Raw genomic sequence first — 24,150 nt, forward strand, 5'->3', positions numbered from 1 at the left:
CGCCAACCCCAGTCCTCTCCCTGCGCTCCGACCGAAGCCCGAGCCTCAGCTCCCAGCCCCGCCTGCCCCGGCGAGTGAGCAGTCAAGCCTCTCGGGCTGGTGAGTACTGGTTAGCACTGATTCTCTGTGCGGGAATCTCACAGCTTTGCCCTCCGCACCCGTTGCTGTGCACTCCTCCGCGGCTTTGAAGCTCCCCCCTCCGCCACCCGCAGTCTCCGCCCGCGAAGGGGCTTCCTAGTGTGTGGAAACCTTTCCTCCTTCACAGCTCCCTCTCACTGGTGCAGGTCCCGTCCCTATCCTTTTGTCTCTGTTTATTCTTTTTTCTTTTGCCCTACCCAGGTGCCTGGGGGGGTTTCTTGCCTTTGGGGAGGTTTGAGGTCTTTTGCCAGCGTTCAGTAGGTGTTCTGTAGCAGTTGTTCCACGTGTAGATGTATTTCTGGTGTATCTGTGGGGAGGAAAGTGATCTCCACGTCTTACTCTTCCGCCATCTTCCCGGAAGTTGCAAACTAGTTATTTTTGATGAGGAGAATGGAATCTGGAGAGTCTGCTGAAAGGAAATTTTATTATTTATTTTACATGCTTATGTATTGCTTGAATGGTTTTTTACAAATTGAAAATACTTCTGTAGTGTTTGTTTTTTTTAAGCTTCAAATACATAGCTATAGGAAAAAAATTAAAAATTACCTTAAAGGAGAAAGAAATGAACAACCTTGCATTGCCTTTTCAAATATTGCTACCTGCAAAAGCCTTCCTCTCTTTCCTTTGCATTCTCTTGTACTTGAATATGTGTCATTCTTTCAGTATTTATTCAATTCAATAATATTTATTAAAGCTCTACTGAGATTCAATTTTTTTTTTTTTCTTTACACGGGCCTCTCACTGTTGTGGCCTCTCCCATTGCGGAGCACAGGCTCCGACGCGCAGGCCCAGCGGCCATGGCTCACGGGCCCAGACGCTCCGCGGCATGTGGGATCTCCCCGGACTGGGGCACAAACCCGTGTCCCCTGCATCGGCAGGTGGACGCTCAACCACTGCACTACCAGGGAAGCCCGAGATTCAATTTTGAAAAAGATATTATCCCTATCCTCAAGGAACTCACAACGGAGAGAAAAAAAAAATGTGTTAACAATAAAGCCATGAGCAGATGGCTACAATATGGCAAGGCATGAACAAAACGTTAGGGCTTTGTGGGGGAAGAATTCTAAGATGGCCCCCAAGATTCTCAGCTGGTTTGCTACTGCCTTTGGCCTTTAGGAAGCACAGGCAGGGCATGGGAGACTAGGAGGAAATTTCCAGGGATTTCTTCCACATTTCCTTTCTGCTCAGTCACCCTGCTATTGACCAGGTACTACATGCCAGGCACTGTCCTAAGAATAGTACTCTATCTACCTCATTTAATCCTCATAACCTACCTTTTTTTTTTTTTATGGCTGCATTGGGTCTTCGTTGCTGTGTGCAGGCTTTCTCTAGTTGTGGTGAGTGGGGGCTACTGTTCGTTGCGGTGTGCAGGCTTCCCATTGCAGTGGCTTCTCTTGTTGCGGAGCACAGGCTCTAGGCACGGGGGCTTCAATAGTTGTGGCTCGCGGGCTTCAGTAGTTGTGGCTCGCGGGCTCTAGAGCACAGGCTCAGTAGTTGTGGCGCACGGGCTTAGTTGCTCCACAGCATGTGGGATCTTCCTGGACCAGGGCTCAAACCTGTGTCCCCTGCATTGGCAGGTGGATTCTTACCCACTGTGCCACCAGGGAAGCCCCTCATAACCTACCTTTGAAATAGAAATTATTATTATCCCCACTTAAAAATGCTGTTAGATAAATTACTATGGGTCACAGGAGAAAAAAAATCAGTGGAGCCACAATTCTACACAGGCAACCTGACTCCAGAGCCCAGACCCTAACTATTATCATATACTATAATCATCTTGGATAACCTGAATCTATCACTTCAGGGAGGAAACATAACAAAAGTTATACTTTCTACAAGATGCATTAGGGTTTCTGGAAAACAATCAAGTGGCTCTAGCATAAATATTTGATCTTGTCCCCCAACACTTGACAATTTTCTGTACTTGTCACAGAAAGAAAGACATGATTTTATTAGGTATATTTTAAAACCTTACCTACTGCTGCAATACAACATGGAAATTGGATGGGGGTTCTATTTGCCTCTATTTCCGACATACATTCTTCAGTGAATATATTTGTGTCTTGTTTCTACCATGATACTAAAAAGTTTGTGATGAGTAATCTGACTGTATTTTCTTAGGATCCAACTATCCAGAAGCTTCTCAGAAATTCATCACATACATGTTGCCTTCTCTGATATATTGCCATTGTGATTGTGACTTAGGGGGTTTCTAGCTTAAAATAAAGATAAAATAATAACGGTGATGTGGATCTTATTCTTGGTTCAAGCTCTCTATCCTCAAAAATTATAGATGTCTTACAGCAAGATTACAGATGTTTTATAACATTGATGTTTTATAATTTGTGTTATCATTGATGCTCTTTTTAAAAATACTATGCTTTAGTAATTGAAATTGTGATATATCTTCAAAGATGCATCCTAATGTTGTGGTTTGGGTGTGTGTCAGAATCCATTAAGTTATACCTGAATGCCAAAAGTTTGAATTGCCCTGCTATGGACCAGTGGTGGTTTAAAAAAAAAAAAAAGCCTTACCTATAAGTAAGCTATAGTTTGCACATTGTGCAAAGGCTAGTTCTCATGATATTAGAACTAAAAATTATTTATTTAAAATCCCACTCTGTACCATCTAGCATGCCAGTTAATGGGAATAAAAAGAAGTATCACATCAGAAAATCCCTAGTCTAGTAGGAATGTCTAGACAATTGGACATATTATTTGAGTACAGTTGAGATTATATAAATAGACAAGCAGATAGAGTATGCACGCTCTGGAAAGCCACAGGATGAACACTTAATGTCGAAAAGTGAAAACATATGCTGGATCTTGAAGTGCAAGTAGAAGTTTTACAGGAAAAGAAAGAAGTTTGTGCATTAGGCAAAGCAACAGTCTGTGCAGAACCCGAGAGATGAGTGACAAAGTATGAACCTTCCATGGAACAGTAAGCATTTCTTCAGGAATGGACTGTGGATTATGAAGTGAGATGTAGCAAGTGAAGTAAGTGGACAGGTTAGAGTCAGAGTGGGAAGAGCTTTGTATTAAGCAGTTTTCTGTTTATCCTGGAAGCCCCTGGGAACCTTTGGCTTAAGCAGTAGAATAACATAATTATATTATGTTATATTACATTATATTATTATAACACAAACTTCTTTTGTATTAGAATTCTTATGCTGACAACCTACAACTTGTGCACACTGCTGTGTGATAAAAAAAAAAAAAACACTCAGACTAGAAATAGAAGGGATCTGCCTCCATGTGATACAGGACACCTAAGAAAAACATCACACTTAATGATGAAAAATGGAAAGCTTTCCCTCTAAGATTAGGGACAGGACAGGATGTCCACTCTCACCATTTTTATTCAATATTGTACTGGAGATTCTAGCCAGGGCAATTAGGTATATAAAAAAAGAAAGAAAGCAAAGAAAGCAAAGAACTCACTCTTCCCAATTTCAAAACTTATTACAAAGCTACTGTAATCAAGACCTTGGTACTAGCATAAGGATACACACCTAGATAAATAGAGTAGAATTGAGATCAGAAATAAACCTGTACATTTATGGGCAACTGATTTTTTTTTTTTTTTTTTTGCGGTACGCGGGCCTCTCACTGTTGTGGCCTCTCCCGCTGCGGAGCACAGGCTCCGGACGCGCAGGCTCAGCGGCCATGGCTCATGGGCCCAGCCGCTCCGCGGCATGTGGGATCTTCCCGGACCGGGGCACGAACCCGCGTCCCCTGCATCGGCAGGTGGACTCTCAACCACTGCGCCACCAGGGAAGCCCTGGGCAACTGATTTTTAACAAGGGTGCCAAAACAGTTAAATGGGGGAAAGCACAGTCTTTTCAGCAAATAGTGCTGGGACAACTGGATATGCAAAACAATGAAGCTGTACAAGGGATGCGACCTTGTAACCATCCAAAAATTAACTTAAAATGGATCAAAAACCTAAATGTGAGAGCTATAATTATTAACTTTTAGAAGAAAACATAGGAGTAGACTTTCATGATCTTATATTCGGCAATGATTTCTTAGGTAGTACACTTAGAATCAAAACAAAAAAAAACAAAAAAAACTGAACATCACCAAAATTTAAAATTTTGTTCTTCAAACAATGCTGTCAAGAAAGTGAAAAGACTACCCATAAACAGAAGAGGAAAGAATAGTTGCAAATCATATACATGATAATGGTCTAGAATCCAAAATATATAAGGAATGTTTACAGCTCAAAAATAAAAAAGACAAACAATTCAGTTAAATATGGGCAGAGGATTTGAATAGACTTTTTGCCTAAGAATATATACAAATGGTCAATATGCATGTGAAAACATGCTCACCATCTTTGGACATTAGGGAAGTGTAAATCAAAACCATATGAGATACTACTTCAAATCCACAAGAATGGCTATCATCAAAAAGATGGTCAATACCAAGTTTTAGTGAGGATGAGAGAAACTGGAGCCCTCTTGCCTGAGTAGTGGGAAAGTTAAATGGTACAGCTGCTTTGGAAAACAGTCAAGCAGTTCCTCAAATGGTTAAATGTAGAATTACCACATGGCCCAGCAATTCCACACCTAAGTACATACCCAAGAGAATTGAAAAGATATGTTGGCATAAAAACTTAACATAAATGTGTGTAGCAGCATTATTCACATAGCCAAAACATAGAAACAACTCAAATATTCATTACTGATGACTGGATAAACAAAATGTGCTATATCTGTACATGGGGATATTACTCGGCCAAAAATATAATGAATTACTGATACATGCTACAACATGGATGAACCTTGAAAAGATTATGCTAAGTAAAAGAAGCCAGACAAAAAATGCTACATATTGTATGATTATATTTATATGAAATGTCCAGAATAGGAAAAAATAAAAACATAAAATAGATATTGATTGTCAGGAGCTGGGGGGAAAGGGGAATAAGGAACGACTGCTAATTAGTTCAGGATTTCTTTTCAGGGTGATTGGGACGTGTGTGTTAAAGCTATGGAGAAGCAAACCTCACTTAGTGGATTGACACAGGTCAATGATTACTACTAAATGGGGGTAGAGTAAACCCTCTACTCATCCCCTTCAATAAATAAATAAATAAAAGGGCAAATCCACAATGCACCTTGCAGTATGAGGCGATACACCTGATTGGCCAGAGACCTTAAACTCCTTAAGGAATGGAACCTTGTGACCATGGCAAAACTCATCAAAGTGACAGAGATGACTTGAGCTGTTCTGTTGCCTCCCTCATGGTTTACAGACTGTACAATAACTGTGACCACTTTGCTTTGGAAACCACTCAGCTCCAGGAAGTGCTAAGTGACCCTCCATGGTTTCAAGTTGTCTTCCCTGGCAGCTGTTAATACATGTTTCCCGTGGCTAGGGGAAAATAATTCAGGAAAAGCATTTCAATAGTTAGATTCATGCTACCCTGGACAATGTGATCAGCAGCATTATTCGCACTTGGTTGTGGAGAGAGAACAAAGGAGGATGAGGGAAAGGTACTGGCATTCATTGAACACCTGTTATTGTCGTGGTTGGTGCTTTATAGATGCACTGTCACATCTGGGTGTCATGACAAAGCTGTGAGCTAAAGAGTGGCATCCCATTTTATTTATTTTATAGGTGGCTCCCAAAGGGTAAAGCACTTGCTCAACGTCGCTCAGCTGATCAGCAGTTGAGCTGAGATGTGAGTCGACATCCGTCTAATTTCCAAGTGCTGGTTTAAATTGTTCTTGATTCTTATTATCATATTGCTCCTCTAAAGGGCTCTATTAATTAAACTGCTCCTAATAATATATAAGGATATTTTTCACTGCATCCTCACTATGGGTATTATTGCTAACACATTTTGCAAATAGTCTAAGTACTGTCTTTTATATTAATTTATTATGTATTTTCATGTTTGGTAAATTATTAAATATAGAAAATTATTAAATATTATTAAAATGATTATTAAATATAGCAAAGTATAAATTATTGCAAAGATTATTAAATATAGAAGATATTAAAAATAGAAAGTTGACTGTTTCTCTGTTTTTATGTGTTTATGGATTCATTATATCTTGAATATCAATTGCCTTCTTCCTTGATCCATTCATATTACTATTATATTTATTTTAATATTATGATCAGTTTTCTTTAAAATTCCATTCGCTAATTCGTAATTCATTCAAACAATTGCTAAATGCTTTGTGCTTTTAACGGACCTTGTGCTAAACCCTAAGACTTTACAACCCCTACTGCCAAGAGCTCACAGTCTGTCTGGAGGAACAGTTGGAAAAGCCAAGTATTAAAGAACCGGAGGGCAGGAGTTCGCAAAGGAGCTCCCTTTCAATTTCATGTTTCACAGTGGAGTCACATACACGCTAACAGGAAAGCTGCAGCTTGGCGGCTCTTTGCTGCTTTTAGGTGTCCTGTGTCTTAACTCAGACCAAACGGCCCTGAGCGGAGGAGGCCTGGAGTTTCATGCTCAGCCAGGGTAGGGGGAGAGACCTCAGGCTTTGATGCATTGGCCAGCCCTCCTGGATCCCAGAACCGACTCGATCACCTCCATGAAATTCTCTGGGGGTAGTATGGAAACATCAGTCCTTCAGCCTTATCAGCATACCCCATCCTGTTTTCTTATTCCACTCTTCCTACTACCAAGATGACTATTCAGAGGCCAGTCTTGTCTCCTTACGATGCCAGCCATGTCAGAATCTAGCCAGGTGCTATATGTTAAAGACGTAATGGGTATCTACACTCTAGTGTTCTGAACGCTGAGATGCATCATACACACTTGGGCATTTACTTCTGTCTTCTTTGAGATTTCCGGGCTAGAGTGACGAGTTGTGCTCCAGCACTTACCCATTCTCTTTTTCCATAGGTCAGGACAACACAACCTGAGTAGCAGCTTATACGGTGGCTATGGAGGTGGAAATCAAGCTTCTCCTATCCCTGTGGTGAGAGGCTAACTTTATGTGGCAATTATGTCTGTTCTTCATCCATTTTTTAATGAACAACGTGAAATAACGATCAACTGGAGACGTGTTGACAATATTATCAGATGCTGGGAAGATTTGACTCATATTTCTTGGGGTGGTCACGTGTCACATGAGAGGAAAGAGTGGTTACCCCTTGAGAGGCATGGTCTCAATTAAAATTTCATTTCCTAAGTTTGGATAACAAGGAGAATCCTTGGAAAGTTGAATGAAACACAGACACTTTAACGATTAAACATCAACACTAAGAGAAAAAAGTCAACAAGTGCACTAACTACTACGGTTGATTTTAAGTAATAAAGAAAACAGTGTACAATTATTTAAAATCCATAAACATGTATGTATTTCAGAACTGGAAATTCATGTGAGAAGTGTAATAGTAATAATGACTTGTGCCCCCAACCTCATTATTGTGTGGCCCTTTATATTCGAAATAGTCTCTGAGGTGTATATTATAGGCAGATGGATAAAATGGCTTTAATACTAATTAGACTTCTGGTAACTTCTTTTAGGAAAACCTTACATATAGTAATGCATATTAAAAAGCACAATGGGCTTCCCTGGTGGCGCAGTGGTTGAGAGTCCGCCTGCCGATGCAGGGGACAAGGGTTTGTGCCCCGGTCCGGGAAGATCCCACATGCCGCGGAGCGGCTGGGCCCGTGAGCCATGGCCGCTGGGCCTGCGCGTCCGGAGCCTGTGCTCCGCAACAGGAGAGGCCACAACAGTGAGAGGCCCGCGTACCGCAAAAAAAAAAAAAAAAAAGCACATTGCAGAGACGAAGGTATTTCAAGAACAGCATGCATAATTACACTTGAATATTATTTTTAAACACAGTGAAATATACATTGTGATTAGGAATCAAGGCAAGGAAAAGTTACAGTGTAGTCATCGGGAGCCCTATTCCTGGCAAATGAGTCAGATTTATACTAAAGGTGGACCGCTTCACATATCTAGTGCTGAAAAATGGAACTTCAGACGATGAAAATAATCGGAAAACTTCCTTTGAGCTCTGTCTGACATTATATGGACTTCAGCTGGCAAGTGTGTTGTGAGAATGTAATGAATCCCAGGAGCAGAAATAATCAGTTCTGTCATCCTCATCCTTATTTAAAGGATAGTTTATACAGTAACATGAGCAGCAAGAAATCTGTTCTCCTCCAGCTGGAATAGTCATGCTGGGCTGATCTATTTAATAATTACTGGCTAAATATTTACAATAATGAATGGCATTTGTTTTAAAGCTCAGTCAAGATAATTAGAAATGATGATGAGTTTATTTCCCACAATAACAAATTGAAATTCTTGACTTGAAAGAAAAATAACTATATATGGTATAACGTTTCTATTCAGGTTCGTAATACGTTCGAGCACAGTCCTGATGGGTGTGAAATATTGAGTTCTCCTTAGCCACGGCTTACCAGAGAGTCAGGGATAGTTTTCATTGTTAATTTAATGCTTAAACTACTAGCTGTTCTCTCTACTATGTATTGAAAATGATAAAACCTGAACTAATTAACCGGCATGTAAAATCCACTTTGTGGAATTATCATCTAGTATTTTAATTGGATTTCATGAGAATGTAATTTTGTTCTATTTAATTCAGTAGAAAAAAGGTAAAACTGTATCTAAAGATGATTTAGCTTTTTGTAATGAGCTTTTACAGAAAGAAGCACATCTTGAAGAGAATGCTAAGAATAAAGAGATTGAGTTATTTCAAAACAACCTTTCACACACAAGCTAGACAGGAATGTGTCTTTTAGGACAGTTGCCAGGTACTGCAGAGATGAGGCCCAATTTCCGGCTTCTCACTACATTCTCTGCCCTCCCATCACATCTTCCTTCAGGGACCTCCACCATGCGTTTCCCTTCCACTTTAGGCAGCATTAGAGGTCCTGCGCTCTCTCTACCATGGCTCCCTTCACTGCCCAGACCTCTGGGGCTCATGTGTCACACTTCCTAAGTTTGTAACCTTTATGTGTGAAAGTATGTAAAATAAAACATTTGTGTAGAGAGGCACACAAAAGTATACAGCTTCGGGAACATATGTATATGTATAACTGATTCACTTTGTTATAAAGCAGAAACTAACACGTCATTGTAAAGCAATTATACCCCAATAAAGATGTTAAAAAAAAAAAGTATACAGCTTCAAGATGTATTGTTTTTACTCTCTTATCTCTATGGAGGAACACAAGTTCTTTATTTAAATGTACTCCAATTTGTAATCTTTTCCTTTATAGTTAGTGTTTTATGTGTGTCCTATCTCATACATTTTTTTCTTCCCCAAAATGATGAAGGTATTATATTGCTTTCTAAACTGTTCATTGTTTTCCCTTTTGAAAATTGTTTTGCCTTTCACAATTTACCTGGAATTACTTTTTGTATGTGTGTTTTTATATTTGGTATGAAGTAAAACTCAACATTCCAGTTAGGGAGCATAGCCAGTGCAAAGACTTCGAGATTTCAGGAACTTGCATCTGATGAGGAAGAAACTGGAGCCAGTGAATGAGGCAAGAGGAGTGAGAAGCGAGGTTGCAGAGGCAGACACAAGACTTAACTTAGCTGAAGATTCAGCTTCACTCTCTATTAAATCTTTAAGTTTTTAGGTATAATATTTATGTCTAAAGATAGATATAGAGAGCTTTCTAGCCCTCAGTAATCATTTTTTCATTTTATTCTAAATGTATGGGAAGCTATTGGAGAGTTGGGAACAGTAGAGTGATACTATACGATTTACATTTTTAAGAGTCACTGACAGTTGTGAGAATAATTAAGAGAGGTGCAAAAGTAATGGAGATGGAGCAGTTAGGGAACTTCTGCACTTTGCCAGGTGCTAGATGATGGAGGCTTGGACTAGTGTCTTAACAGTGGAGGTGGGAAAATGTGGACAGACTTGAGGTTTGTTTTGAAAGGAAAGCCAACAAGATTTTCTGATGAATCAGATACAAGTATGAAATATGACTCCAAGGTGGTGATATTTATGAAGATAGGAAAAATATCATTTAAAATTTCACTGACTCCATGAAATTCTGGTCCAAGTGGTGAATGTTTCCAAAAGTAATCTATACTACTAACTTTGCACTTGATGGTAAAGTTACCTTTTATTTGATAATGCCTTCCTAGTTAACATATAAGCGCCCCTATCCCTATATCTCCATGTAATTATAATAAATATTTTCTAGATGTTTATCAAGCATTCTCATAGGCAATATTTGATTGCAGCATCCCCTCGAATGGTCCATAAACCCATCAGTCTCCTTAATTTTCAGCTGAGGAAATTTAGATACAATATTTAATAGATAGTAAAGCTGGATCGTCAACTAAGTCCTATGACTCTAAAATTTCTAACTTCTTTTGTATGGAGAGGTTATATGTTTTGTGTAACCTCTGTAACAGCAATATCAGTGGCTGAGCACAAAAAAATACACACTCATAAAATGATTGCTAATTGGTTTATTGAATAGGCACACTTGCTCTATCTAGGCAAGGAAGACAGTTTAGCCATGCACTGACTACACCAGGAGGTGCAGACCTGGAATTCTATTTCTTCTACTTAAAGGTTGTATTTGTTTGTTAATTAAGTTTATCTAGAAATATTTAACTTTTAAGGCCTAAACCTACTTTCTAATGAAAGCATATGGAAATACCCTGGGATTATGCTCCTACTAATTTTTCTTAATCTGTTTGTTTGAATTCTCTTTTGTGAGTGAGTGTGAACTGAAGCATGAATGATAAAGAACAAAATGCTGTTTCTACCTGAACTTAAAAATTCAACAGAAAGAGTGACTCATCTGCAGCAATTAGTGTGGAAACCCAGATGGTCAGATGAGACAAACCATCAGCAGATTTTATTAATTTCTTAAGGAAATGTTTAATGTTGAGATGGAGTCTTCAGAAATGTACCTAAAGTATGTTATTTTTCCAATAGGCTAAGTTCATTAATTCCAACTGGATTAATTTGGACATATTACCATTGTTTATCTAAAGAGAAAGGACAAGTACAATAAGTTCTAGTGTAGTGGCATGAACAGCACAAGACTGGACCTTTAAAAAACTTGAATTCAGGGACTTCCCTGGTGGTGCAGTGGTTAAGAATCCGCCTGCCAATGCTGGGGACACGAGTTTGAGCCCTGGTCCGGGCAGATCCCACATGCCGTGGAGCAACTAAGCTCATACGCCACAACTACTGAGCCTGCGCCTTAGAGCCCACGAGCCGCAACTACTGAGCCTGTGAGCCACAACTACTGAAGCCTGTGCTCCTAGAGCCCGTGCTCCACAAGAAGAGAAGCCATGGCAATGAGAAGCCCGGGCACGGCAATGAAGAGTAGCCCCAGCTCGCCGCAACTGGAGAAAGCCCACGCGCAGCAAAAAAGACCCAAGGCAGCCAAAAAAAATAAACTAATAATAAAAAAAAAACAACATGAATTCAAGTAAAAGGAATTTATAATCTGCATATGTTGAATTGTCCTTCTCAGGGTAAGAATGATAATAAACTTTTAATAGCTGGCATTTATAACTTTCACAAAGCGCCTGTATGTATCATTTTGATTTGATCTTCACCCTCAGCCTTACTAATATGAAGTTTACATCCATCAAATCCTTGAGCCAGGCACTGTGCGCAATGCTTTGCATACTTTATCTTATTTAATTTTTCCTACTAATCTGCAAGTTAGGTGAATTGATTAAGGTTTGGGGTGATAAGCAAAACAAATGGACTTTGCCTAACTTGAGCAAAGTAACGAAGATACTAAAATTGAAGACTGGAACTAAAGCAAACCGGAGCACTGTCTTTGAAATCAACCAATTCCAATGTTTTCTCAGAATTTATGAGATTTTACCCAAAGTTCACATTTTCAGGAGAATCTATTTGGCTTGCCTCTAATATTGTACTCATCCCCTTGTCCAGGTGCTTCAATTTGGTTAAGACTAATTTCGGAGCTTTGAAGATGGAATGAAAGGAAAGTTCCTTTTCCTCTAACCATGTTGGCATTTACATAGAGAATACAGCAAACCAGATATAAAAGTTAAGAGGAAAAGGTACTAGAGTTAATGCTTCCTCCCAGCTTTCCAGAGTCAGTGGAGAGTAAGGGGAAGAATCTCAGGTTATACACAGATGGCAAAGAAATGGTCGAATGGTTCCCGAAGCCTTCAGGTCCCTAAGGAGCTGGATCCGTCTTAGCTATTTGGTAAGAAACAAAACTGACAGTGAGTCCAGCAGGTTTCATAGTAACGGGACAGCTGGGCGCCCATGATGTACAGTCCAACTCCACCCCAGAGAGATGGCGATGGAGCCCTCTCTCCTGTAGCTCTCATCGTATGAACTAAATACAGATTCCAAGACATAACAAGCAACAAATACGAGAGGAAACTGTCAGGAAGCTGGAATGAGTGTGTGTTGGTGGAGCCGGGAGACGGTGAGTCTTCGGTCAAGGGTTAAAGGCAGCTGTCAGCGGCGGAGAGAGGGATAATCAAATTAAGTTCTGCTCTTTCCCTTGCCCACTGTGCTCCCTTAGGACAATCATTGCTAGCCTCCTGGCCTCACAATTCTACGGCAACCACCACTGGGGCTGATGTCCTCAGGAGAAATATCAGAGCAACACTGAGGCCGGGATGGGCATAGGAGTGGATGAAAGTATGTGCTACCTACCAGCCTTGGTGTTTTACCCCTTTACCCCATCCCTTCCTAACCCCCAGGATCCGTGGATTACTCTTCAGGGAAATGACTTCCTGCTTATTCCTGAGCATTTAGAGATAAGTAACTGTTGGTCAGACGGTGGCAAATAAGAATAATTTCTTCTTGCGAAGGCTAGGGTGTGTTCTTCACATTTTCCCTCATATTCATTCCAGACAGAGTAGCTGGTAGACTTAAGGCAACCTAAGTTTACAGGTTAAAATAAGAAACCTGCTAAGTATAGCTACTTTGGATAAGAACAAAAAACTGGAAAATATATGTCATCTGAGGCAAATGCTATTATTATTATTATTAGCCAATCATACTATTGACAGCGCTATAAAAGCTATTAGTAAAAATGTGAATGCTGGTCAGGCAAAAACAATGGAGCTGTGAAGGTCGAAATGATGTAAAGAATGTGCCTAATGCCTGCAACATAATAGGTGAGTAGGAGGTGTAAATTTCTACCCTACTTTTTGGAATCATACATGAAGTAAGTGAGGAGCCAGACTCGTGTCTGTTTTTCTTGACTGTTTTTCTTGACTGTTTTTCTTTACTGCTATAACTTCAGGCATTGTACAAGTTTCCCGACGCTTCTGTTACAAATTGCCACAAGCTTCGTGGCTTAAAACAACAGGAATTTATTATCTCATGGTTCTGGAAGCAGAGTGTGAAATCAGTATCGCTGGGTTGAAATCAAGTTGCCAGGGCTGTGCTTCTCCTGGAAGCTCTAGGGGAGAATCTTTCTCGCCTCTTCCAGTTTTCTTTAAGGAATGGCTGCCCACGTTCCTTGGTGTGTGGATGTATTACCACAATCTCCTAGGCCAACGTCTTCAAATCTCTCTCTGCTCTGTCTTCACATTCCTTCTCTATGTGTGTCAAATCTCCCTCTGTCTCTCTTTTATAGGGACACTTGTGATTACATTGGACCCATCAGGGTAATCCAGGATAATCTCCTGATCTCAGAATCCTTAACTAAATCACATCTACAAAGACCTTTTTCTTTGGTCATGTAAGGTAACATTCATAGGTTCTAAAGATTAGGATGTGGGATCCATTACTCAATGCACACCACAAGTAATTATGCCTATGCATAGTAAGTGCTCAATAAATATTTGTTGAGTAAAGCCTCTTTCCACAGCCTTTTCCCACTGCCTCTCCTACGATCTGTTTTATTGATAGTACTTTGTCCTACCCTCATGTACTCTCTATATATGTTATTTATACATATTTTCTCTCCACCATCCCTTATGATCTAATAAAAGTGGTTTTAAGCAAGATGATTGTGCAGAAGGAACCATAGACATGTAGACTAGAATCAGATGTTGGTCTTAACATTTTGAGTTGGGATGGAAAGTAACAAGCAACAAAAGTATGGTTCATTTAAAAATCTATCATTTTTACAAGTCTATAGCTTTGTTAGTCATTTTTCCAATGAGTGAATAAGAAAGACATTGAGGACTTCTGTAACTTAAAAGTAATGATTTTGCTGTCAGAAGTGTAAGCTATAAGACTGACATATTGTGGATAACACCAGAGTGGTCTTAAAAACGGTGGTTTTCATAATTGAACAAATTATATGGTTTTCAAAGGTCATGTGGTTATCGAAGGTGATACAGTCATCAATGGAATATCTTTAACACATGAAACACTAGCAGAAATGACTGGGCTCTTGAATGGATGGTATGTTTTGAGTCATGGATTGATACAGTTTCAATGACTGGGGCTGTGGGTGAAGACATGTGTTGCTTCCATACGACTTAAGAAGCCCACTGTAGTTAAGGGGTATTTCATAGTCATCTCCCAATTCTGAAAACAATTATAGTTGGTCTTTGTCTTCTCACATGGAATTGTTCACAAGAAGATAATGAACTTGTGATTGGGACAAGTATTCAAGGGAATGTTCTGCCCATAGCTCTCACCACAAGCAAATAAATTAGAATTCTACTTCTTTATTCATCATCCTATTATGAGCTTTCTGAATTCATTCACTGAGTCAAAAAATACTTACTGAGCATCTACTGTGTATCTGATACCTAGTGAGTTGCCAGGCATACAATGACGGAACTGATGGACCTATCCTCTTTCTGCATTCTTCTGTACTGACAAAATCATATCCTGCAAAACTTCAACTAAATGACAAAAAACAAGTGAATGAGCTGATGGATTAGTAAAAATACACCACCTAAAACAACAACAACAAAAGCGTTTTCATCAAGTTCTTCACAGTGTCACAACAAAGGTAACACTAGGCCTGGTATCAACATGTATTTCTTTATTTATTCATGATGAACTTTTATTGAGCATCTAATATATACCAGGCATTCTGCTAGCCACTAGTAATACACAAAATGATAAACAAAAAGACCCTAATGGATGTTTGTTTAAGTAACTAACTAATTAGGCTCTGAGATCATTGAAATAAATAGAAATATTGAATCAACTAAATAATAACATCTTGTTTACAAAAATAACAGATGTGATAATAGGTAGATGATATGGTTGAGTAATGCAGATAAACCAAGGATAGTATACTTTCAAATTTTTGTTACCATAAAGAAGTTAAAATATGAGACTTAGTATAAAATTGTACATCCAATAAAAAAGTTCCAAAGTTGAAAGATGACAGATTTCAATATGGAATGATTTCAAGTGACAAAGAGTCTAATTAGTAAAACCATACAAGAAGTTCCTTTATCAAGAGAAAATTAAAAAGGAGATTCAAATTAACTAATTTCTGCATCAGACTGCATAGTGTGAGCCAAAATGCAGGCACTGTAAATGTAATTAAAGTAACAATTCGATCCCTATCTGTAGGAAAGCAGGTGAAGCTGCTTCTGGAGAACGGGTGTGACTCAGGAGTCAAACTGATTATGCAACAAGAATGACTCATTTTTATTTCGTGCCACTGAGAGTGGAATCGGTGGCATTCTCAGTCTCCCCACTAAATGAAACATTCCTCAATAGAACCTATTTATGTTCACCCAAGACCTCCTGATTTAATTGTAAACTGTCTCATTTAGCCTGTTGATAGAATTTCAGCAATCTCAAAACTCCCAGCTCAGAATCTCCACAGGGAGCAGAGCAGCCACCTCAGTCCAACTGGTTTACCCTTGTATATATACTTGTCACGTGTTCTGCTTGCTCAGGCATTTCCTTTCACTTGGTAACCTGGTCTCAGTCCAAATGCTCTCTTAGAAATGAGACAAGGTCAGAACTGTTAAAGGCATAGAGTGACAACTGACAGTGAACAAAGAGGCCAAAGAAACATCAAACAGAAAAATCACAGTTGCCCAGGACAAATCTGCCCAAGTATTCCAACATTCCCCAAGGGCAATGCTGGATTGCAGCACTTTACCTCGTAGTGAGCAGCATGAGTCATCGAGAAAATGTCAACTGCTGTTCAAATATGCCTTTTTGACTAAGACTTGGGGGTGTGTAATAAACTAATTTAAACTAGAAAGCTTTGTCATTTAAGGGAGGGGTCAAGCTTCACTCTCAAAAATTAACTTGGTTTAAACCTTCATTTTCTTATGGAACTGGCATCGAGCTTTCACAAAAGAAGCCTCGCCAAGTGCTGAGATAAAGTTTACATCTGTAGGAAGCTAAAAACAGCACTTGATGAAATCTATAGTGCCTGAGTCCCAAACATTTATATTCAACATATGAAAGAATATTTTAAATGAGTTTCTCTTTCCAATGTACTTAATAATGACAATAGGGCTTCCCTGGTGGCGCAGTGGTTGAGAGTCCGCCTGCCGATGCAGGGGACACGGGTTTGTGCCCCGGTCCGGGAAGATCCCACATGCCGCGGAGCGGCTGGGCCCGTGAGCCATGGCCGCTGGGCCTGCGCGTCCGGAGCCTGTGCTCCGCAACGGGAGAGGCCACAACAGTGAGAGGCCCGCGTACCGCAAAAAAAAAAATAATAATAATGACAATAGAAATAATAGCAGATAACACTTATTAGCACTTATCATGTGTCAAGCACCATGTTGATTTCCTTACAGAGATCATCTGACTTAATCTGCTGACAGTTCTAACAAGTATACATATATTATTATAATCCCCAAAATTCTGATGAGGAAACTGATGCTTTCTCTGGCTAGCCCCATGTCTTACTATAGACAAGGGGCAGAGCTGAACTTGAATTCTGGCCATTTAACTCTGGAGACATTGGAAATCTTTGAGTCAGGTAGATTTCTTTGTCATTAGATAGATGTTTGTTGCCAAAAACAATATTTCTTTTTCAAAAATGTTACTGTGATTGGGCGATTGGGATTCACATGTATACATTGATGTGTATAAAATTGATGACTAATAAGACACTGCTGTATAAAAAATAAATTAAATAAAATTCAAAATAAAATGTTACTGTGCATTCTCTTAAACCCAAATCTATTCAGAAATGTATTTCAGTGGTTTCAAAGTAAAGTTGAAATTCTTGATAAAAAATGTTCAGGGAATCAAGAAAAGCTACAAGAGGAAATTGAGAATTGTAAGGTATGTTTTTTTTTTTTCCTTTTAATATATTTATTTTTGGCTGTGTTGGATCTTCGTTGCTGCACACGGGCTTTCTCTAGTTGCAGCGAGTGGGGGCTACTCTTCGTTGCAGTGCGCGGGCTTCTCATTGCAGTGGCTCCTCTTGTTGCGGAGCAAGGGCTCTAGCGCGTGGGCTTCAGTAGTTGTGCCTCGCGGGCTCTAGAGCACAGGTTCAGTAGTTGTGGCGCATGGGCTTAGTTGCTCCATGGCATGTGGGCTCTTCCCGGATGAGGGATCAAACCCGTGTCTCCTGAATTGGCAGGCAGATTCTTAACCATTGTGCCACCAGGGAAGTCCATTGTAAGGTATGCATTTAACTAATAGAAATCAATCAACAATGTGTGGTTTCATCAATTTCGTGAACAGAGTCACCAAACATAAAATTCTATTTATCTTATTAAGTTGTTTCATTGAATAAAAGCTATATTACACAAACTTGCTAACTGATGAAATGAAGAGTCTAAATTCGAAAATGTATGACCTCTAGGAAAAAAAGACTTTCAGATTTATTAATTTCAAATGAATACATATATGTAGCTATCAGTGTACATAGATAATATACTATTTTTAATAAGATATTTCAAAGTAAGGAGACAATGTTTTGAAGTTTTGCTCCAAAATGATTTGATTTTTATTAGAGAAATGAATTTGTTCACAAAAAGAGGTTAAGGCTCTGAAAAGCAGTTTAACCACTTGGATATCCTGCAATCCAATTTCTTCTGCAACTTTGCTTAGCAAATTTGTATGCAGAGAGATTGCAAAGATATGTCCAATCTAGATCAAATGATTGCATATCCCTTAATTAGCAGAACCTGAGATATTATGTGAGTTCTAACTTATAAAATATTTTGACCTCTTTGTGTAATTGACTGCCCTGTGATTGTGCTTTTGAGTATCAAAGCCAGAGTAGGGGAGGTCAGAGAAAGGATCCAGAATTATCTGGGCATTATGCGTTTATTTAAACACTAAGGAAAACTTCAATAAATATAATACCAGCAAATTGTACACTGATGATTCAGGCTCCTGTTTAGTTTGGTATTTTCAGGAAAATACAGTTATTTTAGCAACTAGCATGTCATATGGGACATGCTGTAGCAGGCAGAATGTCTCCAAATCAAAAGCTTGTCCCTCTGGAAGTGATCACATCAGGAAATGGGAAAAAATAAACCAATCTCTTCACATAATGAATCACGTTATTTACCTCCCTCATAGATAGAAGATAATTTATATTTAAACCAGTTTTTCTCTGCTACAAACCCATCAAAATGGCAATATGTATATTACATGGATTAGGACAAAAACCTAAAGAAATTACATGACTTAAGTGTACAAAGTAAATTTTCCATTGAATTAACTTCTAAGCATTCCATTGACTTATTTACTAGCCTATTCAACTGAATTAACTTTGGGGGGAAGTGTTATAGGTAAGATATTTTCTAAAATTTAAGTAATAAGTTATTAAACATCAAGAAGTATACATATCTTTATCCTGGTGACAATAACTCCAAAGTTGACAAAATTATTATTTTAAAAGTATGCCTTTATAAGTCTAAAACAACCTGTTTGGATGTGAAATCTGCAATTAAACTGATTGCTATCTGCGTTGTTATAGAGACTTAAGTCTAACTAACTTCAAAGAAAAATAAGAGACTTAAGTTTTTTTTAATCCTCTATGTGTGCCTTGCAGAAGAAACAAATATCCACTGCTTGCCTCCCAAATGTCCCAGTTTTTCAGTAACAGAACAGAAAAGGTACCTGACATTGCAGAGTTTATGTTCTAGCTGGGAGAGACATACAAAAAGAAAAGAAGAAGGAAGGAGGACGAAAGAAAGAAAGAGAGGGAGAGAGAGAGAGAGAGAGAAAGGAAAGAAAGAAAGAAAGAAAGAAAGAAAGAAAGAAAGAAAGAAAGAAAGAAAGAAAGAAAGAAAGAAAGAAAGAAAGAGAAAGAAAGAAAGAGAAAGAAAGAAAGAAAGAAAGAAAGAAAGAAAGAAAGAAAGAAAGAAAGAAAGAAAGAAAGAAAGAAAGAAAAAAAGAAAGTAAACAGAGTAAATTATACCGTGGTAACTTCCATAAAGAATATGGAACAGACCTCTTCTTCCTCTACCTCTTTCTTTTCTCTTCCCTTCCTGGACATTTCAATCCTGAAACTATTAGATAGTGCAGAGAGAGGATCAGGAGGGGATGAAGCCACTGCTGCAGGTCATCAGAGCCTGAGCAGGGGGAGAACACCTGCAGGGGCCGGGCGGGATGGGGGAGATCGAAGATTGGTTACATACAGGGAGATTTATCGTATGAGAAAATGTACTAAAGACAGTGGAAGTCAGGTTTCTCACTGTCGGAAAATGGAGCTACAAATTCAGAAAATGAGAAAACTAGACTGAATCCTGCCTGTATGGTTGGATTGGAAAATGTATAATTTTTAATATATATGTAGATAGGTACAGAAATAAATGTATATAAAAATACATATATTTTATAATATATAATGAACATTTCTAATATAATTATATATTAATATACAATTATATATTAATATATAAAAATATATTACACGTTTGACCTCTCAGTGGAGAGGTCTAGAGAATATATTATAGGATATATAAAATATCTATTCTCTGGATCTTTCTACTGAGAGGGCTCAAGCACCAAACTCTGATAACAGTGAGCATACTTGGAGCCCGAGATCTTGAATTCTAAATACAATTTTCCACTAAAAGGAAAACAGCGCTCCTTGAAAAGATGTCTGATACAAGGGCTAGGAAAGGGATAGTCCATGATGAGCCTGGAATGTCTTGTCATGCCAGAAAGCAAGAAAACACTGAAATGATGATTGAAACATGTCTAAGGAAAAAGAAGTCAGCTTGGAGAGGCCCCCACTAGCCAAATCTGGGGCAGCTTGAGCATCGAGATAAATCATGATAGCAATGGGTTAAAACATATTGAATAAAATAGGGAACCATTAGTTCACCCAGATATAAATAAATAAAAGAAAAAAAGGGAAATTTGACAAGGAAAATGATATTTACAGTTTCAGTACCTCCCCCACAAAATGCTTTCAAATTGCAAAGGGGAATAAGTGACTTTATAGTAGAGAAGCCTGGCAGACACCATCCTGATCAAGTGATCACAGTGAACATTACCTGTAATGTAGTAAAGGATGGAATCAAACTTACGTGCCACCGGGGAGGAAGCAATGAGAGGGATACAGCATCACTTCTGTGATATGTTTGCCAGTGACACATAACTGAATGTAATCATAAGGAAATATCAGACAAATTCAGATTGAGGCACATTCTACAAAATATCTGGCCTGTAATATGGTCATGAAAGTTAAGGGGAAAACTGAGGAAGTCTTCCAGATTGAAGAGACAGTGGATAACTCAATGCAATGTATGATTTTGAACTGGATCCTTCTGTTATAAAAGATATTATTGGAACAATATAAATAGAGCCAAATGATTAAATGGCAGTAGTGTATTAATGTTAATTTTCTGATTTTGTTGGTTGTCTTGCAGCTATATAGGAGAATGTCCATACTGGTAGGAAATACCCACTAAAATAGTAAAGAGTGATTGGGACATCATGTCAGCAGCTTACTCTCAAGTGGTTCAGGGAAAAATTTCCTTGTGCCACACTTCTACCTTTTCTCTGTGATTGTTTCAAACTAAAGAATATGTAAAAAGGTAATATGGTAGATGCCAACTGCACATGGACAACTCCTTTAAATTTGTGTTTTCCAGGAAATATTGTTTGAAAAGGCAGCATTTCAAATTGAGAGCTGAAAAATAAGTCAGTCACTCAGAAATCTGGCTTAAAGGTATTCTAGGCAGAGGGAGCAGCTGGCACTGAAGCCCTAGGCATGAAGGAGTCTAGTTGAGTTCCAAGAATAAACAAGTCAAAGCATCCCGTATAGCTGGAGCCTAGGGGGTAAGGGAGGAGTGACGGAAGGTGCATAGACAGGCTCTCGAGAGGGGCCTCACTGATGATGATAAGAAGTCTGGAACTTCATTTGAGATGCCAAGGAAAACCACTGAAGGATTTTAGCAAGAGTGTAAAATGAACTCATTCATATTCAAAACTCATTCATATTCATTTCAAAAACCACTCATTGGAGAAGGGAGACAGGAGTAAATATAAAGCCATAAATTAAAGGGCTGTTTGCCCTTTTATACTAGGAGTTAAAAAAAAATGGAGAAAGTTTTATATTTTGGAACTATAGGTGGTAGGATTTATCACTATCACTATTGAATGAGGGTGTTGAAGAAAAGAGAAAATTAATAGGTAAAGAGAGGATCTATTCCTTATTTAGAGCTTACTATGTGCCAGGCACACTCTAATCACTTCACATACATTTATTTACTCATTTAACTCTCAGAACAATCCTGTAAGGACTATTGTGACTATTGTTAGCCCCATTTAAAGATACTGAGGCATGAAGAGGTTAAGTGATGACCACAGAGGTAAAATGGCATTTTCATCACATCATATCAAGGGTACATGGTACCAGCGTAATTTATCACCATTTATATTGACCTTGACCACCTGGTTGAGGTAATGCTTGTCAGGTCTCACCACCGTGAGATTACTCTTTTCTCCCCCTTTCCGTACTGTAGCTTTTGGAACGGAGTCACTGTACGCAGTCCACAGCTAAGAAGCAGGGACTTATGCTCCATCTCCTTGAGGGCAGAGTATCTACATAAACTATTTGGAATTGTTCTGCAAGGGAGCTTTGTCTATTATCCTGTATTATTTACTTACCTAATCACTTATTTATATTCGTATGAACTCATGAATATTTATTTCTTATTTTGGGTGATAAGCCAATACTACTTATTTATTTTATTGCTCAATTTGTTCCAGCTTGGGAGTTCTTTCTGTTGGCGTCTATGTCACTTTGATAAATACCCAATGATGTAGGGTTGATTTCTTGGTTTTGTTTCCTGTAGCTTTTTTTTTTTTTTAACACTTCTTACTTTTTAGCACTACGAGATGCTTTCAAGCTCTTCCAATATGTTCCTAGCTCCAGTTCAAGAACTAGTCATTTACCCAAGAAACCCTGGTTTCTTTTATTATGGAATAGTATTAGAAACCAAGATCTGGATGCTAGGTGTACTCTATTCTTTTTCAATTTTTTTTTCAAAATTGTCTTTTTAGATTCTTTGCATTTCTGTAGAAAAACTCACCTATATTTTGATTGGGATCCTGGGTTTTGGCTTGAACACTGGATAAATGATTGCACCTTTTACTGAAACTGGAAAATCTGGAAGATGATTAGATGGGGATAAGGAATAAAAAACATTTCTATTTTGGATATTTAAAATTTAATATCCAACTGTTCTAATCTAGCCCCTATACACCCTCCTAGCTCTCAGGACCAGAAGATTGTTTATTTTTTATTTTCTAAAAAATTTTAAATAATTTCTATTGGAGTATAGCTGATTTAAAATGTTGTGTTAGTTTCTGCTGTACAGCAAAGTGAATCAGTCATACATGTACATATATCCAGTCTTTTTTAGATTCTTTTCCCATATATAGAGTATTACAGAGTATTGAGAAGAGTTCCCTGTGCTATACAGTAGGTCCTTGTTGATTATCTATTTTATTAATGCTTGTTATGTGATAGCAGGGGTGACATGGGCATCAAGGAATTAATTAATTAAAGAGTGGCTTAAAATCTCGGCTGGCAGCATCCAAATTCATTAGTTTATCCATTACTGATTTATGTACTTTTTGACAGGAAGGGTTGTAGATTGATAACTAGCTATTTCCATGAATAGACTCTGAATGAATAGAGTCTCAGAAGAGGGGGAAGAATCTAACATTTCTCAAGCACCTATCATGTTTTAGATATTGTTTAAGGTCTTTTGCATACAAAATATATGCCAAGACTTACAAAACTTGAAAAATGATTATACTTCCTAGTTTGAAAATGTGGAGATTGAAAGTCTGAGAGATTAGGTAACTTCTCAAGTCACACAGCAGGAAAGGAGGTGCTCGGATCCAATCCAGGATTAGGTTGCCAGATAAAATATTGCATAGAATGTACACTAAAAAAAATTATCCATTGTTTTTCTGAAATTCAGATATAACTGGGCATCTTATATTTTTATTTGCTAAATCTGGCAACCCTAATCCAGGACCATCTGGCCTCAAAGGCTGTGTTTCTTCTGCCCCACAGTATAAACACAATACATCAGGAGACACATGAGAATCTGGAAAGTATTTTCCCCCTATAACCTATACTTTAGTTTAGCTGCAATATATAAATACAAATATGAAAGTGGCCTACAGTCCACACTGAAAAAAATATACTATAGGTCTGAAAATAGGAAGGAAATTTTTATTTTATGTTGTTTTGGTGGGGTATTTTTTGTTTTGTTTTTTTTGGTACAGCTACATGAGGCTTTAATAAAATTAACCTTTTGCTTCAGTCAACTGTCATCAAATTGGGACTTTTTTCCAACCCAATAATTTCATTACACATTTAAACTGTTTTATAGCACTTAAAAAATGCAATCTAAAATATCTGAAAAAAGAAAATACAATGTCCTGTCATATTTGATGCTCTCAATCTTTAATTAAAAATACCAGAGCAGTAAGACTGGGATTGTTCCCGTGCTCTGGAAGCACACCACCTTCTCAGTACTAGAAGAAATAATTGGTACTCTTGCAGTCAACTCTCAGGGTAAAATTAAAGTCTTCATCGGGAGCTTCAGGGTTTTATGATAAGAGCTCTTCTCCTTTTAGCCTCATATTCTTTAAAATTATGATTTCTACTCTAACTACTCTATTTCTTTTGTAAATAGAAGAAACAAT

Source organism: Grampus griseus (assembly GCF_964374135.1).
Source record: "Grampus griseus genome assembly, chromosome: 5".
Lineage (NCBI taxonomy): Eukaryota > Metazoa > Chordata > Mammalia > Artiodactyla > Delphinidae > Grampus > Grampus griseus.